The sequence below is a fragment of the Pleurodeles waltl genome, chromosome 2_2, assembly GCF_031143425.1.
Source record: "Pleurodeles waltl isolate 20211129_DDA chromosome 2_2, aPleWal1.hap1.20221129, whole genome shotgun sequence".
NCBI classification, from domain to species: domain Eukaryota; kingdom Metazoa; phylum Chordata; class Amphibia; order Caudata; family Salamandridae; genus Pleurodeles; species Pleurodeles waltl.
In genome coordinates this window covers 1,006,847,942-1,006,861,738 of record NC_090439.1, presented here as the reverse complement: position 1 = coordinate 1,006,861,738, position 13,797 = coordinate 1,006,847,942, and the positions used below count along the sequence as shown (strand labels likewise).

General features: G+C 43.5%; 1 long non-coding RNA gene across 2 annotated transcripts in view; it reads right to left on the bottom strand.

The window, feature by feature from the left end:
- LOC138282822 (uncharacterized) overlaps positions 1-13,797 on the bottom strand; it is a 351,482-nt gene that overhangs the window by 40,789 nt on the left and 296,896 nt on the right. For both annotated transcript variants that reach the window (XR_011201005.1, XR_011201004.1), the window contains one exon: positions 9,329-9,417. This is a non-coding gene — a long non-coding RNA (uncharacterized lncRNA). The remainder of the gene's footprint in view (positions 1-9,328; positions 9,418-13,797) is intronic.

Below are 13,797 nucleotides of genomic sequence, written 5' to 3'. Positions count from 1 at the left end.
TGCACGTATATACCAGACAACAGTGTGAAGATTAAAACAATGCTTGCAAATTTGACGAAAGAGAGTGCAGACTTGAAGGAATTGAAAGAACCAGGAGTTTGGGAGAAGGTTGGAAAGGGAATTGCTTCAGTGGGAAATTGGCTTGGTAGCATTTGGAATGGAATATTATTAAAAATAATACAGGGAATATTAATAGTACTGATTTGCATCTTTGGAATTTAGGGAATAAAGAGGGGAATAATAATGATCATGGCAAGAATTAAAAGAAGGAAGGAAGAGAAAATGATGAAAAGAATGGTAGAAGAATACAAAGCAAGAACAAGGGGAACTAAAAGGCAAAGAGAACTGACAGAATTTTAATGGAATAAAATTTGTGGGAATGGTTTTGTGTGATGACAAGTAGTCATCAGAGGAGGGATTGATGACGCAGAAATTAAGGTTTTACATTTATTAGCGCATAAACGTAGTATCGCAATAATTAAGTGTGACTTTAGCCGAACTTATAAAGATTGTACGGGGACAAATGTGCCCTCAGAGTAGTTTGCCAACATTTATAAGCGTGCTTTATATATATCGTAATGTATTAGAATTGTATTAATCTGGCATAATCGTAAACGTGTGCCATGATTTGCTTGTTTGAAATGTCTTTAGCTTAGCATAACTTTAGTGGAGGCTTTGGCCTAGTTGCCTTGTCTCACGGTTTAGATGCTCGTATTTTTCCAATGTGCTAATTAAACGTGTATTCTTGCTTGAAGCTGTACTTTTCCAGTGAGATCGGTTCACATGCTTATCTTTAAGGTTACGTGCCAGCCTGGCATCTTCTTCTTTGCTCCAAGGTCAATCTGCAGGTGCAGACAATGGACGCTATGTTGCAACTTACGTTCCCGACTCCAAGGATAATGTATGCCTAGGTAGAAGCTTGTGAACTGTTGTTTTTGATTGGACAATTTGAAGCCAACCTATGAACCCTCCAATGGAAGACCCTACTGGATTTGAACTGTTGTCTATTTAAACCTGGTGCACAAGAAGAAAGTAGCCATTACAGGACATTAGCCATTACCCGACATTATCGGACATTGCGGACATTACAGACCTATCGAACATTATTGCCCATTGCAGCTATTATGGCCCATCTTGCTGCGACGCCATTTTGAAAGAGACTTTGATGCTTTCTCTAATCGAGAGAAAGAGACTTTAAGTAATTCTCGCCCTAGAGACTTTAACTTCGATTTGCCCCTTTGCATGAAGTAGTAGTTTGTCCTTTTATCTTGCCGCTATAAGGCAATTGCCCCGTCCACCCTGCCCCTTTGCCCCGTCCCATGCTGATCGAATCCGGTACCTGTGAGACGAAGACTTCCTTGAATGCTGATTGAATTTGGTAAATATGAAAGGAAAATGTACAATTGCATTGTGTTTCTTTTTAGGTAACCAACTGCTGATTTTTGATAAGAGCCCTAGTTAGGAGTTTTCCAAATTAATGTTGCTAAATTGTTTTTGCATGAAACCCCACATGCCGATGCTAATTTGAGGTTAGATGAGGATTCATTTGTTGCACGATGCAATTTGAGACCTTGTTATGCTGACTAATGTATGCAATTAGCCCATTACAGATTGTAGTTTTAGTGGTTTGCGTTGATATTATCGAATGCATTGTTATTCAAATGCTGCATAGATTGCATCTTTTCCGCCGTTATGGACAGCTATTAATGTTCATTTACATATATCATTTGGTGTTGAGACACATTTATATTGTGCTAGCTTTGTTAATATAGGGAAATAAATGCACTAACTTTGAATAAACTGGTGTGGTTATTCATGACCGAAAGGTCATGGTTTCGCCGAAATGTTTTCTGGATTAATAGTGAAGTGTTATGTTGATCAGGGCATTGCTTATGTTCGTTATTGATTATTGATTTGATTAAGTTGATTACTCTCGGGTGAAGAGAGTCCCACTTGGTCAAAAGATTAATCGACCCAAGAGCGTCCAGATATAGGTAATTTATTAGGTCGGAACGCTCTAACAACAGCATCAGATCAACTTCAAACAATACGAAAGGAGTCCCAGGTCCGTGACACACTCCGAGAGACCACAGGTCCGACAGCAATGCGTGGCCATCAAGGCCCAGCAGCTGTGGCAACACTTTCCAAACCAGGCACACACCTGCCTGCCTTTCTAACTTTCTTCTCATTCCCTCTACTTCACTAGTGGGGGTGAAGAGACTTTACCAAGATCCAGTGTCAGCCGCAGGCCTTCAAACAACCGGCTTCCCATAGGTTCACTGGGGAAACGCCCAATGGCTTAAAGGCCAATCCAACCCTGGTTTATAGCCCAATCATTCAGTGGATGGACAGGGCATTGTCTATCTTTAGAGGAAGAGGCGTAGTAATAAGAAACGCAGAAGGTGCAGTAGCACAGGGCCACCAGTGTGAGGTGCCCACAGCACCATCAATTATGACTGTATTTTGCTGCTCAACTGCGACGATTTACATTTGAAGCACAGAGAGACAAATTCTGGTCCAGTAGATGGCCTTTGGAGATGTGCGGCCCTTCTTAACAGGCCCCCACTGCTTTCATCCTATAAATGAAAATGCCAACTTCTGACTCATCTGACCAGACGAGATACATGGACAGGCACTTTAATCTCGTTTGCAACCTTCTGCATCCTTATTCAGGCACCGCTCGCTTTTCACTTGCATGTTGAGGTTTGACAGCTCCTCACTACCAACCAACCTTTAACCAGTTTAACTTCCCTGTCCCGAATCTGGCTTACATTTCAACAAGTACAATTCAATTACATTTAGACTTCTTCCGCAAAACATCACTCTCACACAAGAATTTCAAACAATCCAAAGTCTTTGAATACCTAATGTTTTGCTTGCCTCAAACGTCCTAAAGACTGAAATGTCCTTTGGATGGAACATACATTAAAATTAGTAAAGATCTAAGACTTTTCACACTACAAACATACATATGAAGTATTAACTGCAGCCATGGTATTGACGGTCCTACCCACAACAAAAAGCCATCTCTGCTCTGTGATGAACGTTTTGAGACCTTGGCGTGAAGGTACCTGAACCCGACAGCGCTGTGGGACAGCAGTAATAGCAATACAGGTCTATACAATTCTGTGCAACATAACATATCAACATATGACACAACATAACAAAATGGTGAATGCACCTCAAATCTGTCACGTGGGTCTCCAACCCTCTGCAGTCTCACAAAAGTAACATCACCTCTGCTTTATTATTAATTCCCAATTTGCCACTCCCAGATATTTAGTCAGACCTGAGGCAGTAGTTCCTTTTAAACTTTTTCACATTCCAAACTCATTATTCAGAAAGATCCAGTGGCCATCAACACCACACTTGCTCTTTCCACACTTCACTTCGAAGAAAACTTTATCAGGTACCTCACGATTCCCAGCAATGCTCGAGGCTTCCAGTTGTGATTTATGTCTACATGTATGTGTAGGCGTCGAGCAGAAATAATTTGCTGTCGGTAAGTCCGCTCTTTGATGTGTATGAGCGTGCGCACTTGGTGTTGTGTTGCTAATGTGTTGCAATATAAATACATAAAAACAATCATAACTGCTCTTGCGCAACCCACCGAGCTTGAAGGAGCTATACAGGTCTCCAGATGTAAACAGAGAGAATTATGGACTGAAGGTAGAGCAGTGTGGTGGCGGCAGTTAGCTGGCTGTGCAGGTGGAGGATTTTCAAGCCCGGCGTGCAGTCGCTCATTGGCTTGTCACAGGTCTGTAGAAGGGGCGGTCTCTGTAAGGAAAAGACTCGTAAAGGGGCCATTTCTCCTAACTCTACAGATCACAACAATGTCAAGCAATGACAAAGGGTCAAGTGGGGTGGGTCTTGACAGTGCCGAACCCCGTCAGTATTCAAACAAGCATTTGCAATGTAATGGGACTCACGTTTGCTCGAGTTAGAGCTATTAGCGTTGTAAATTCCTAACTGGACTTTTCTTGCCACATAAATTGAAAATGAAAAGTAAAACAGTTGACATAAGCAAGCCGAGGAAAAAAGTTCCCTCGCAGTCAAACCTATAAGCAAATGTGCAATTATCCATGTAACAGGGTCGATGGCCAAGGCAGTAACAAAACTGCCCCAAAGAGGGACAGACATGAAGCACTTATCAATGATAAACAAAGGATTTTTGAAAGGCAAGCCCACGAACGACTGATAGTGATGTGCTTGCGGTGGGCGTGGTTAAAAGCTCACAGATAAATTAGAACATCCACTCCACACAATGCCACTCTACATTATGTCATTCTACTCTATGCCACTTTACGCCACTCAGCTCTATACCACTCCACTCAGTGCTATTCAACTCTATGCCACTCCATTCCACTCTACTCTACACCACCCTACTCTATGCCATTTAACTCTATGCCACTCTACTCCATGCCACTCAACGTCACTCCACTCTATGTGATGCTACTCCACTCCCTGCTAAGCCACTCCACTAACTTTTAGCCATGCTGATGAGGAGCCAGGCTGCTGAACAACGTGGTTGAAAGACATTGGCAAAGTCAAAAGCTCCCACATAGGCGAGACCTATATGCTTAGCCAATAGTTGTTGTATTGCAAAGCTTGCAATTTAGTGCTCTTGTGTAGGACTAAAATGCAAAGCGAACATATATAATATAAATGAATATTTTTTCATTCAAATAAATTTAAATAACAAGCTAGGCACCTTGTTAAAGTAATAAGACATAGGTTCGTTCAATGTAATACCTGAGCTCATGAGTCCTCTTGGCCTGTATGAACAGTTAAAAATCACTTGATATTTATTTTCCGAGGGTGCTTGAAATCCTCATGCTCGAGAATGAACTCAGACGTTGCCTGGAGCTGCTGAAAGAGTAATCTCCCAGTTGTACCTTCACACCTCTCAAATAAGAAACTCAATGTACTTTTTGTTAACGAGAAAAAGCAAATTGCTGTTTGTCCGCCACAGCCAGCACTTGACACAACTTGACTTTGTCACATAAAGCAGCGCAGTGTGACTCCACTAGCCTCTACCTGAGGCAAGAAGAACGCCTGTAAAACTGCCCCTGCGACGCGCATGAATGATTCCACGCAGCAGTGCCCAGTGCGAGCGAGATCAGACCACTAAGCAGGGACACGCGCGGGATATTGTCCCCTGTATCTTATCAACACCTCCAGCCTGGTGAGCAGGCTCTGGCATGTCATGTGTTGGTAGGTAGGAGCGCAGCAGGGCTCATGTGTTCCTGGGTCCGTTAGTAGGCAGGACCATGAGTAAATTGGTATCTAACTGATTATTATAATATTATAGATCGCGGAGCCATGCGTTTATCAACAGCGTGCAGTTCTTCCCTCAGGTACAGGGTCTCTTATCTAGAAGCAGTACATGGGATGTAAACCTACGCACCTCATATGGTACGGTTACTGAGCATCTCATTAGGGCCAGTTTTTGGGTCAGTGCCATTGTTAGGGCAATCATTTCTGAGAGGATCTGGAATATTCAGGGCCAATAGCTAGCTATCTGTAGATACAGCAAGGCTATGTGTAGAAAGCCTGCACCAGGTGCACAGCAGCAGGTACACCTAGAGTACGCTAGGCATTCAACTATAGAGTACAAGAGGGGCGCGATATATGCGACGCAAGAACGTAAAATGCACAACGCGAAGACGCACACTTGGAGCAAGGGCTCAAATCTCAACAATGTGTCCATTCTGGCCTTTGGTGTTATTATCTGGGCCTCTAACTGCAAGTTGTTTGCCAGAGTGTGCTGTAAGGAGGGTCGTCAATGTTCTACACGCATGCGGTTCCTGCACTGGTTGCTTCATTTTGAGGTACATAAAGCAATCACTATCTTGCGGTTGCAGTTGAGGACTACACTGTAGCTGTAAAACGTGTGCTAGGTGTTAGCAGAGAACATAAACTTGAGTCCAATGGTCACTGAGCTCTACACATCCTCTTGGAGGCCTCAGCCTACCTGGGAGTCCCACACACAGGAAGATACATTTGCCAACACAACATAAGGGTCATTAAGTAAAAACAGTGCAACAAGTAATGCAGATGAACAGGTTCCAGGACACGGCAAGAGCATCCAAAATGGGCTTGTTACAGTGGCACATGCGGGGAATCAGTCATTGGGAGAAGGAGGATTAATCCTCATTATTGACCACACCTGAAAAAGTAACAAATAAACTAACGGGGCACTCACTCCTCTGCAGCTGGAAGACATCTTGTGGATGTCTCACACAACCAGTCAGGCTGAACTGTTCAATAAACACTATTACAATCACATATACATGTCTATCCACACGTCAACGCTCAGAATGTTATTTCCTAACATAAAGCAAATGTAGCCAAGAATTGAATGACAAAAGTGACATAAGAGCACCAAGTGCAATAAAATTCTATTGTGAACGCAACAGGCCGGTGTGCTAATTATTCATCTCAACGTCGCAGGTTCTGGCATCATTTATTTCAGATACAAGCTGCAGCCCACACTCATTACCTATTAGAACCAATGCTAACATTAATTTTAGGTGGTACTAATTGCGTACAATGTATATTCACACTCATACAATTTTTGATGCTTTTGCTTTTAAAAATATAGATGAACATTGCTTATGCTGTTTAGATGAGATGTAAATCTTGTATGTATAATATATGCATTATTTTAAATGGTAAAAGTACTGTTTATCTATAAGTCACCAATCGATATTGACGCCTCTATACAAAGATGACCTGTGAGTCACCTTCGTTCTCTTTGCCCGGTGCTCACCTACACATGTACCCACAGGGCACGTCCTAGTTTGTGCTGGCTCACATTACCACAGTGAAAACTCGAAGGTTTTGGTAACCAGGTTTTGCCAGGCCAATTTCAGTTCAGTGAACGGCTATTTTACTTGTTCCTTTGTTAGCAGGTATTTACTCTGTATACATAGTCTCCAGCTCTTTCTTTGCTTTTTGTGACGTGCAAGCCTTGCGCACAGCAACTGATCCCTGTGCGATTATTGGGGGGAGGGGGACAGGGGGGGCACGACAGCGGGGGGAGGTGGGGACGAGGTGGGAGGCAGGCATGGGGTGGAGATGGCAGGTTCTGATTCTTTTACTCATTCAGCAACAGCACCCCCAGATAGACCCATGAAACCACCCAGGGGTCTGAGAATAGCTAACTGGAGCCTTTCAAGAAAAGAAAATTTCAGCTCACGGTCTGGACTCAGTTATATGCGGAAATGGGTTGGGTCCCTTACTTTATTCTTAACTCTGATGGACTCATTGTTTCCATCAAATCTCCCCCTCTCCCGCCTGTCATTGCATCGCTCGCTTTATGGGACAGACCCTGAATGATGTAACTTGCCCTCACTCAGATTGCATCTAGACAATTTGAAACGTTTTTGGAAATCTGGAAACTGGACTGAAAAATTAATGTTAGATTTAGCCAGGTATTTTTAGAGATATAATGCCGGACTCCTTGCTGTGGTGGTAACATCTGTCCCGCTGCACCCAAATATTGCCTTGGCTAGCTGTCCAACCTTGAGCTCCATCGTGGTGCTCTTCCTCGTGACACCACCATCATTCATTGTACCCCAGGGTTTCTCCATCCCTCATGCATGGTTTTACTCTTGCTTGCATTACATCTGCATGATCACATCTCAGACCTAGGTTTGTCTTTCTGCCCCTCGGAAATATCGGTTTTGTTCCAAATGCTGGTGTTCCACCCAAAAGGCATGCCTTCTCAAACAGCAATGCTGCAATAAAGGTGTGCGTTGGTATGAGCACACATGCTTCTCTGTGTGTGTATGTTGTGTATGTGTGTGTGTGTGTGTTACTGAGGGTACCATGTATGATATCCAGGCTATGCATGATGCATCAGTGCACCAGATTGCTAATACATGGTATTGTAGGTCAGACCCTGGTATGCATGTCAACCAGGGTCTGACCTACACCCCGGAAACATCTTGCAGAATGTCATGAATTCACATTGTTTCAGTTCTGATGACAATCAAGAGTCATTTGTTGTGAGGAAAGCAGCTGCTTTAGATTTGATGTACTTGGCGAGTAATTCAGAACAATACCCAGTCTTTCGCTTCATCCTGTCCCAAGTTACCACATTTAAAGTACGGAAACTGATGCTAAACTATGGCCATAGCAACACTTGCCTTCGTTGGTACTAATTACTCTGCACATCTAGAAATGTCTGAAGACTTTCATCTCGCTTACTGAGAAGCACCACTGAATGCCCATTATTTGTACCATTCATTCAGAAAAACTGACTATCTGGGCGCTCCCCGTCAAGCTCAGTGTGGTAATCATTCTAAAGAATGCACAAATAAAAGGACAATACTGATAATATATGAAGATGTTGTCTTTTTATTTCCAACATACTCACCCAACGATTTCTGCCACGACGAGCAATAATAATAAGAATAATAATACATGTAAAATGTTTCAATTAAAATATTAAGTCTTTACATTCATGCAAAATAAATGGTATTTGCTTCAATTGATTTTCTATCAAAAAAGTGACTCCGGCACTTTTTTAAAATTACGTTTCACTTTTGAACTACTGAAGTTCAGGCGCATTCACTGCACCAGGGACACAGGGCATTAACGTGCATAGCCTTGTTTGTAGTATTGTCATTTCTTTAAAACAAAAACACTGCTCTGCACCTGGTATAAGAACTATGAAATGGACACTGCAAATAACACAGTCTGTGAGGGACTAGTGAAAGGACAACGGTGGGGTCTACAAAAGTGCAGATTTTCAGAGTTTTACCAAATACTATAAATGGGTGCACAGATAAAAGTCTGACAATGTAAATCTGATTGTTCACTTACATCATCTCAGTCTAGATCAACAAGTACAACAATTGTGTTCCAAATATAACTTTATGAGCTGTCTGGATGGCGGCTTGGGCCCTTCAACATACCAAGACGGCCTGTATTGCTCAGCTCTCTTTGAAAAGGTTTTGGTGACCCTGTAAGCCATGTATGAGGTGCACCTCCTGTGTTGCGTAATTTGGAGAGATGCAACATGCTGTGGGGAGGACTCTTTTACTTGCTTAGCTCATTGTGTTCTGCACTTTGAAATAAGACGACTATGAACTGTGATGAGAATATATTGGTACTGCAGTTGATTCATTTTACTCGACTATTTAATTGGTTGAGTGAAGAATTCATGATGGATTCATGTTATGGCTTAATTATTTTTTTTATTTAATGCTCAAGTATGTTAGTGTTTAGATGGCTGCTGACAATCATGAATAAACAACAAATAAATCAATACATTTCCTTAGACATTAGATACATCTCCTGCTATATGGCACACACATACCTCGGATGGCAGGGCCATGGTGCAGTTTCCCATTCCAAGGATGCGTACTGTTGTTCCATATGTTTCCAGTGTTCATTGTTTATCCTGAGCTGCGAGAAAGCAGATGGCAGAAAAAGTGTAATTGGCTTTCATAGTTTTTGTTGACCAATCACTGTGACTTTTATCTGTAAAATGACATCTCAATATAGCTATGCATATGTGTGTGTGTGTATCTTTCAATATATATATATATATATATATATATATATATATATATATATATATTCACTTAAAAAAACAAAGGTTACAGGGATGTTATAGTTAGGCACACATTTCAAACATACAAAACCACAGAAACTCATCTAAGAGTTATTTCAGGTAACTGCTAATATCGATGGCGATGCACACAATGATACATTCCTATATAAGAACGAAATCACATCACCGTCATGAAATTCACCTGTCATGAACTCTCCATCAACCCTAACACAGACGTACGTGCTCAGGGAGGCTCTGAGACCTAGGCCTGAAGTTACAGATTGACAGGTCACAAGTGGGGTTGCACATCGCCAGGAGACAAATGCACAAACGGGAATCTAGTTCAATACGATGGAGAGGCGCAGCAACAGCACAATAGTCCGAGGAAATTGGCCCTAATAAACCACACATGGCCAGAAGGGTATGCGCTTTCCCAAAAACACCATAAAATCAGATGCCACATGAAGTTAGGAACACTTAGCCAATCAGAACACAGCATACACTGCAACATGCCGCAATAACACCCCACCTTCCCCAAGCCGGAAATCTGGGCATGTTACCCACTGGTCCACATTATATCCACACAAGGTCAAGGTCCACCTCCATTTGTTATAAGGACCTTATTTATGACTCCAAGACAACGGGACAAATTCCTTAACAAAAAATGAAAATCGAAATTGTTTTATGGTGCTCGGAGAAATGTATAAAAAACCCTCACATCGACTGTACTTAAAGACAGTCCCCAGGCCTGGTTTCTGGAACTGTTCTTCCGGCCATAGTGTTTAACCAACTGTTATGGTTTTGCCACACGTTCCTGCCTTTTGTTTTTGCAAGGTAATTTCACATTCAAGCAACATTTTTGCGAGCCAGATAGAAGCTAATTGGTACCTCGGATCTGACTGCAGTTGAAGGAAGGGGACCTACATGGATTCACATTTGTACAACAGGAAAGGGGAGCAGATGCCGAAAATGATTGGAAATTCTGCTGAATCCACCGGATGGAGGTCCTTCTTGAAGCCACAATCGGAGAGTAGGAGACTACATCAGAGCCTTAGTCCAGCGTTAGGCATATGGAAACAAGGAAGAAGCATAGAAATTTAACCTGAGTGCCCTACCACTGACAGAAATCTGGCCTGTTACATATTTTATGTGTCCAAACTGAGCAGTCGCAAAGCGGCCTCAAAGGCGTTCCCGCACAAGTTACCTTTTTTCAATAGCCAGCACGTAAGGAAAGGTGAATGTTGTTTTTTTTGTTCGCTTGGACCGCTGGACATGACACAGATGGTACGCTTGTCCCCTGGGCTTTGTACAGGATTGAGGCTTTGTCGCTTGGACCGCTGGGTGTGACACAGATGGTACGTCTATCGCCTGGGTGTCACACAGGGTTGAGGGTTTGTTGCTTGGACCGCTGGCGTGACACAGATGGTACGCTTGTTCCCTGGATGTGATAAAGGGTTGAGACTTGTTTGCTTGGACCGCTGGGTGTGACACAGATGGTGCGTTTGTATCCTGGATGTGATACAGGGTTGAGACTCGTTCTCCTGGACCGTTGGGCATGACACAGATGGTACGCTTCTCCCCTGGGTGTGATACGGGGTTGAGATTTGTTCGCCTGGACGCTGGGCGTGACACAGATGGTATACTTGTTCCCTCTGTGTGATACAGGGAGTGAAGCCTCACCGCGTGGAAAGCTGGGCGTGGCATAGATGGTACGAATAGGGCCTGCAAATCAAACTTATTATTGAGTCTAAAAGGGTTTCTCAGTGCTACCGGTTTCTTAACACTGTTGATATCTGAAAAAAGGGAGAGGTGTTACTCGCTTGGACTGTTAGGCATGACACAGATGGTACTCATGACCTCTGATTGTGATATATGGTGTAATTCGGACGTTAGGGAAAAATACTTGAATCTGGAAGATTAGGTGCAGCTTGTGTTTGGCCAAGGAGGGACTGTGGTTGTTGAGTTATTCCTTCTTTGCTGCATACATTTGTATTTATCTTTGTCCCAGAGCAGATACTGACACACTATCAGGTTCACTTGTTCGCACGTATCGTGCAGAGCTTCCCCTGGTCACATGATTTCATGTGCCAGGAGCGGGCTAAGGTATTTTTGACTAAGTCATAATTTTTTCTCTCTCAGTTTTTTCTGTGGTTTAAAATTGATGAAAATTGAAATATCTTTGATGTTGTGGTGCTGGTAAATTAATGCAGCTGTGTTTTGTCTTGAGTGTTGTTTGTCGATGTCTCATGTGCTACACGAAGGAGTTGCTCTTTCTCACAATCACTATTTTTAATACCAAAATAAAGTTTGCTAAATTTCATGACGTTGAACTAACAATCACACTAGGTTATGACCCTTCATAACCATTGCTATTTGTGTTTTTAAAATGTTCATGTTGATGCATCTGTAAATAACGCTGAGCTCTTTAGAACTAGCAATCATGTGTATATATTTCCCCACTACCAAAGTAAAACTAACAATCCCTGGGTATATGTTACAGGGAAACTTAAGGTTTCCTAAAATCAGAAAAGCTAAAGGTTTATCCGTCCCCTAAAAAACTGCCCAGCTTATCATGGAATCGCCACAAAAGCACATGCAAGTTAGGTTTCCCACACAGGCTATAAAACTCAACAAGTTTTGCCACGAATGGAACATACACACTATGGCACACGCATTTTCCTGGCCAAGGGAGGGAACCTTTGACACTAACATAATCAAACACATGAGGACACACATACAGATTAAATATGTGGGGCAAAAGAAGGACAGGAGAGAAGCACTATTAGAATTATGGGCCTTCTTCGAGGAGGCCCAGACCGGTAACACTACCCCACAGTCAGCAAGCAAAGCTTTCTCACCGCTCCCGCAATATGCAAAAATGGTGAGGATCTCCCCGATGCCTGCTATCCCTGCATTAGGTTATACCAATCCACCGGTTGAGGGAGCCAAAGGGTCCCGTACCGAACAACAAACTATTAGGTCCAAGCATGCCTGACTAACAGGCCAGCAGGCCTAGGCAATCCCAGCACCACTCCAGTCTAGCACTAGATCTCCCTGAAGTTCACCCCCCGTTCGTCCCCTTGCACCCCAGTGGCACAGAGAACATGTACTCCCACTGGTTCCGGTGAAAGCACTAGAGTGACAGGGAGATCCTTAGCGGTTCTGGATAGTGGTACAATTAGCAGGGGTGGGGAATGTGGTCCCAGTGCTCCAGGACCAAACAACATGAGTGGGCATTGCCACGCCAGTGCGCATAACAATTGCAGGCTGACCCAAAGGGAGACAGTAGCGAGAGACGAAGGGGAAATCTTTGTACGACCATTCTGCGAGACTGGACTAAGTAGGGGAACCAATTTGAACGGTCCTGGCCTAGGGGAGGGTCATTTGAGCAAGAGGCATTGGCTGTGGCAGAGGATTACATCAGATACGGGAGGGGAGATCCTGACTGAAATTTCCCCTATATGCAGCAATGCCTCATAAGGTGGGAAAGAAGGCAGGAAGGGAAGACCGAGAGAGAGAGAGTGAGAGAGAGAGAGCAAGAAGTGGGTGGGACAGAACAAGGATGCTACTGCAAAATCCCTGAGCTGGCAGCAGACGGTTGTGGTCAGAACAGCTATGTCCGCAATGGCGTATAAGGCAGTGGCACCAATGAGGGTACCATCACAGAGGTTAAAAAAGAATAAAGCACGCAGTAGCAGGATTTGAGGAAGTAGTACAGGAGACTCCCAAAGCTGGGACCGGGTCACAATCCCCCTCCGCTTTCAGAATCAGATTAGCTGACCAATTTGAAAAAAGAGCAACTTATGCAATGATTAGGGAAGCATGCGTACTTCCCTTACAACAGGCATCAGAGGCGGAACCCCCACAGGACAAGCCTTATACAGAAACAGCAGGTTTGCACTTGAGGGAGTTGCAGGAAACAGCAATGCCTGAAGAAAATGAGCGATGGGTAGTCAGGGAGCCTACCGCAAAACCCCAGAGGGTTTCTATCTAGCTACAACAGCAGAAATCATGGCGGGTGGCAACACCCAGACCTTAGAGAATGTCATAGGCCACATGGCCGACCAATGCCGGATAAAGGCATATCATAAGCAGAGGTTGATTAGGCGGGGCCAGTCCCTGCAAAACTTTCATTCACAAACACAGGCCCAGGGAACCCCAAATGCAACTTACACTCAGCTGCGGGAAGTCAGTCCACCTTCGCATCCCTGCCACAGGGGCAAACATGTGGC